Here is a 6009-nt window from a genome sequence, read left to right as displayed (position 1 = left end):
TTTTTTCCTCATATGCATTTACTGCCTGCTATGGTACTGTGGCTATCTTTTACTGGTCTTTTTTTTTTTTTTTTTTCCTAAGAAAAATTAACTGTTAAGGATAACTAAACTGCTGTTTGTTTTGTGTCTTAGAGGATTTATTTAAAGATTTATTTAATGGCCATTTGTAGTATAGCACTAAGACAATGCACTATAAGGAACTCTGTGTGGGAATAAAATCAGTTTGGTGAATTGTTTTGACCAGTTTCCTATACCTTTGCTGAGGATGTCACAGGTAGAATTCTTTGACAGAGGTTGCTGTCTGTTGTACCCACGTACCAGAGGCTGTTCTAGGTGCTGGAAATACGCAGTAAGTGAGACAGATAATGTTCCTGCCCTTGTGGAGATTATATTTTGGTATGGTGACTGACAGGAATAAGTTAAATAAATAATGTCAGCTCTGTGAGGGCAAATATTGTTGTCTGTGTAATTCACTGCCATATCTATGGTGCCTGGAATATAGTAGAAGCGCAAATGAATGTGAAATTAATAGATGTGATTTCAGAGATAAATGCTAGAAAGAACTAGAATAAGGGAAGAGAGTGGTAGTGGTTGGTGGGCTATTTTACATAGAGTGAGTGGTCTTCCCGTGTCCAAAGGCCAGTCTGATGCATAGTGGCCTTTACTTGTCCAATAAAGATTTTAAGCCTTGGTTAGAGATATAGCTAAAAGGAGCTTAAGGACATAGTCTTTGGAGTTGGATAGATCTTGGTTTAGCTTCTCTCATCACTACCAGTTCAGTAATCTTACCTTCCCTATGGCTTGGTCTCCACATCTGAAAAAGATGGACAATAACACGTACTTAGCGTTGTTTGGGAGGTTAAATGTGATGAGATGACATATAGCACAGGACTTGGTATACAGGAAGTGTTTTATAAATGAACCTGAAGGTTTGGGTTCATTCTGGGCTGTGAATTGAGCTCTTGGGTCATTCGAAGAACTAAACTAATTTCTTGAGCAACGGCTAAATCGAGGCTGACTTCAGACTAGGGATTAAACTGATTTGGTCGTAGTTGGGTCAAGGAGTAGCCAAGTTTACAGTTAGTCATCTCTCTGACTTTTTCTTCAGTAGTTCAGAGTTCAGATGATGTTTAATTGATAGCAGTCTTTATTCTTCTAACCTTTGCCTTCATAAAGATAAAGGCTGAACAGGCAGCACTGACTGTGTATCTCCCTTACTTGTGGATAATCAATAGTGAAATGCCTGGAACGGCATATTTCTTTTGATATTTTGCGTTTGAGCAACTTTAACTTCTAGGACTTGCTTTCCGCTGTGAATTAACGTCATGGCAGACATAATCTATTCTTGCCCAGATGGTCTCAAGAAATACCCATGAACTGAACTGGATAATGGGTTTGGTCTCGTATTTACGTGGTGAGATACGTCAATTAAGAGGGTTATTTTTTTTTTCATAAATTTATTTTATTTTTGGCTGCATCGGGTCTTCATTGCTGCTCGCAGACTTTCTCTAGTTGGCAGCGAGCGGGGGCTACTCTTCATTGCAGTGCGCGGGCTTCTCATTGCGGTGGCTTCTCTTGTTGCGGAGCACGGGCTCTAGGAGCGCGGGCTTCAGTAGTTGTGGCGCACGGGCTTAGTTGCTCCACGGCATGTGGGACCTTCCCAGACCAGGGCTCGAACCTATGTCCCCTGCATTGGCAGGCGGATTCTTAACCACTGTGCCACCAGGGGAAGCCCTTGGAGGGTTATTAATTCTCTCACTTTCTCCAGTTTAGAAGCTAGAATTGGTAAGTCAGAGACGACACTTAGGCAAGACACTTGCAGGTTAAATGTTAGTGAAGCCTCAGATAAGAGGAGTGGAGGTGGGGTGCTGTCAGAGAAGGGCTGCTTGAACATTGAGCTACAGAGTGTTTATAAATACTAGTGATAGTTTACTTTTCACCTTTCCCGTGTTTGTGGGGGAGGGAGAGCTCTGTGGTTAGGCAGAAGAAGAGATTAAAAGAAAGATGAAATCAGGTGGAACAAAACAGGAAAAATATAATTGGAATGGCCCTGAATAACTCTGCAGTGTTTAAAATTGTCACTGTGAAATCAGGTCTTCCTTCTCTGCTACAAGTTTGACATGTCACTTATCTTTCTTTGTGGGCTTATGGGGCAAGCTAAGTTCAAGCTAAGTTCAAGGCATACATTTCACTAAGGTCATGTTTTCAGTATTTCCAAAACTTCTTTTTTTTTCTTGCAGTTTTCTAGCAGGTTTTGAAATACTTGCCTGAAAACCCTCCTTGGACTATTGTGGATTCAGCCGAACATCAGCATTGGGTATGGACTGAGGCTTAGATGCCGACCTCAGTTCCATCAGTACAGATCTGGGTAATTTAGTAAAATGTGGTTAGTACGTAAGTGGTTAACAATAATAACCAATGACTTGTAATGCTTTGTACATTGCTTATGGACGAGTGTGAGTATACAAAATGGAATTGGGTCTTTTGAAAAATGACTTATTGTGAATCACAAACAAAACTGTCATCCCAAATCACCAAAAATTCTTACACCTCAGACCTGGGAGTCTGTAATTATGATGCAGTCATTCTTTGTGTGTCCAATTGAAAACAAACCTCTGAGGATATAATGAAAAGTTGTGGTTTGATAAGAGAAGCAAATGGATAAATGAATTAGGCTGTTACCCTACTCTATTTTCAAAGGTTGTAAAATACATAAACTTGAACAGAGATAACAATGTTTTTAAACATGCTTCGGAGCACTATTATCTAAAAGTCTGTCACTCAACATAGTAGGACAATTCCAACAGAGACGATAAACAGTAGTTGTCTTAATGGTCAGAAAGATGCCGGAGAAGGGGAAAAAAGCTTTTGAAGTAGGATCGGGTCTTGAAGACTGAATTTAAGAAGGTACTTTTGGCCAATTTGGGTTGAGGAGGCGTTTTGAAGTCCTTTAAAGCTACGCTCTTAGAATCTGCCCAGAGATTCAATATCGTGTGCTCCTTAACCAGTCCCGGCCTTTGAAAAGCCCTTGGTGCTTATAGAGGCTTGGGAAGGGCTTGTAACCTCAGTGACTACTTTGTTGTTGTTTTAACATCTTTATTGGCGTATAATTGCTTTACAATGGTGTGTTTCTGCTTTATAACAAAGTGAATCAGTTATACATATATCCCCATGTCTCTTCCCTCTTGCGTCTTCCTCCCTCCCACCCACCCTCCCTATCCCACTCCTCTAGGTGGTCACAAAGCACCGAGCTGATCTCCCTGTGCTATGCTATGCGGCTGCTTCCCTTTAGCTAGCTATTTTACATTTGGTAGTGTATATATGTATATATGTACATGCCATTCTCTCACTTCGTCCCAGCTTACCCTTCCCCCTCCCCGTGTCAAGTCCATTGTCTGGTAGGTCTGTGTCTCTATTCGCCTCAGTGACTACTTTGAACTGCTATTTGAGACACCTGTAAAGTGCAGTGAAATTGATAATTCCCTGCTGGGAGATCGTTTTTTTTCAAGTGCTTGTAATTAGGTCGAGATCATATATATTTTTAAAAGTTCCTTAAGTAATTTGTAATGTTCACAAATTGACTTATTCTTTCCTCTTAACAGCTGCATTTTCATTTTCTTAGCATGTTTATCACTCATTGTTATTCTTTAAAAACTGATAAATAGATGTTGATCACATGTAATTAAAAGTAGTATATAATGTAAATTCAAAACAAAGCTCACTTGGAAATAAGAACTTTCCCCTAAGCACATTAACTTACCTCTAACTCTATATACATAAGCCAAGTAAGCTTAAGCCGTGTTTTAAAAATTAATTTTTGTCAAAGGAATACATACATAGCTTTAAAAACCAGAAACAAGCATTTTCAACTCTATTATCTATTTCTTCTAATATTTACCTCATTGACTCTGCATAATATACGTCTCCTACTGTCTCTTGAGTCATCATTTTAAAGCATTAGCTGCTGATTTCCTGTTATAGTAGGTGAGGATTTAGCTTTCTTAAATCACTCCTTAAATCATTCCTTTTCTCCATTTCTCTTTTGATATAGCTATTATTCCTTTTTGTGGTTGTTAAATCAGTATTTTAAAATTATACTCATGACTTTTCTGCTACTTTCTAGGCAATTTCTCCAACTTTATCTTCTAACCTATTGAAAATTTAATTTTCTCTATGTTAGTTTTCATTTCTTAGAGCTCATTATTTGATAGTTCCTTTTTTCATTTTGAAAATAAGAGGAGTAACAATAAACAGTGTAATGTCTACATCTGAGAAGAGATTCAGATACACATTTGAAAAGAAAGAGAGTTAGAGAATTCAGAAGAATAAAGGGGAGTATGGCAATATGCGAGAAAGAAGGTAAGACTTGTTGCTTATTATGAGAATGTTGGCATTCTCTCATTTTTTTTTAATTGAAGTATAGTTGATTTACAATGTTTTGTTAGTTTCAGGTGTACAGCAGAGTGATTCAGTTATGTATATATATGTGTGTGTGCCTGTGTATATTCTTTTTCAGATTCATTTCCCTTATAGGTTATTATAAAATATCGAGTATATATAGTCCCTTATGCTATACAGTAGGTCCTTGTTGGTTATCTATTTTGTATATAGTAGTGTGTATATGTTAATCCCAAACTCCTAATTTATCCCTCCCCCCCTCCTTTCCCCTTTGGTAACCATAAGTTTGTTTTCTATGTCTATGGGTCTATTTCTGTTTCGTACTTAAGTGCATTTGTAACATTTTTTCTTTAGATTCTACATATAAGCGATATCATATGATTTGTCTTTCTCTGGCTTACTTCAGTTAGTATGATAATCTCTAGGTCCATCCATGTTGCTGCAAATGGCATTCATTCTTTATGGCTGAGTAATATTCCATTGTATGTATTTACCATATCTTCTTCATCCATTCATCTGTCAGTGGACACTTAGGTTGCTTCCATGTCTTGACTATTGTAAACAGTGCTGCAATGAACATTGGGGTGCATGTATCTTTTCAAATTATAGTTTTCTCCAGATATATGCCCCGGAGTGGGATCCCTGGATCATATGGTAATTCTGTTTATAGTTTTTTAAGGAACCTCCATACTGTTCTCCATAGTGGCTGTACCAATTTACATTCCTACCAACAGTGTAGGAGGGTTCCTTTGAGAATATTGACATTCTAACAGCTGGCAGTCCTGAGTTCTAAGAAAGTAGATGCTTTCAGCTCTGGCCTTTTCTTGGGGGCTTTCAGCCACTAGAAGAGTCTATCTTGAGATGATAGAAGAAAAACCGCCCATGATTTAGTCTCCTAAGTTCTGCACAGTGATTTAATTTCATCACCATCTGGTCCATATACTGTGACTTTTTGCTCAATTATATGTGCAAATTCACATAAATGATTTCCAGCTGAATTATCAATTCTGACTCCTGTTACTTAATTTTTAGTAATATTAGAACTCATATATTTTCACATATTCTTTTAACTATAAATCTTGCCTTGATCTTAAAACTTTTTAGCTTCTCTTATTTTCCTCAGCTAATGCTCTTCTTCCCTTACCAACTTAATACATCATATTGTATTGTTACAGCAAAGTTTGCAATGTATGCATGTGTGTATTATCCTTATTCATTTACAGACAATCCTAGTACAACTGTATGTATTTCTCAGAGGCCATTATCTTATTAGTGGAATTTAAACCACTCAAAGCTAATTAAGAGTGCTGTAAAATGTAACCAGAGAATATGAATGTTTAATACAATCAAAAAATATTGGAAAATGCCTTAGAGAATACACCTTTAAATTATTCCCAGAAGTTTTATTAGGACGTTCCCTATAGATTCATATAAGTTTTTTTATCAGTTATGGCTCAGTTAAATTTGTCTTTTTGAGCTTAAAACTCTTGCTAGGAAAAAAGTACTGAATTTTTTTTTTAAGTGTCATATAGTTCCTCTCCCTCCCCCCTGCTCCCACCCTTGTTTGTAGTTATCCTCTTGTTCTTGTTTCATGGATACAATCAATATCTT

The sequence above is a fragment of the Leucopleurus acutus genome, assembly GCF_964270905.1.
Source record: "Leucopleurus acutus genome assembly, chromosome: 14".
In the NCBI taxonomy this organism is placed as follows: domain Eukaryota; kingdom Metazoa; phylum Chordata; class Mammalia; order Artiodactyla; family Delphinidae; genus Leucopleurus; species Leucopleurus acutus.
This window is presented reverse-complemented; position numbering follows the sequence as displayed.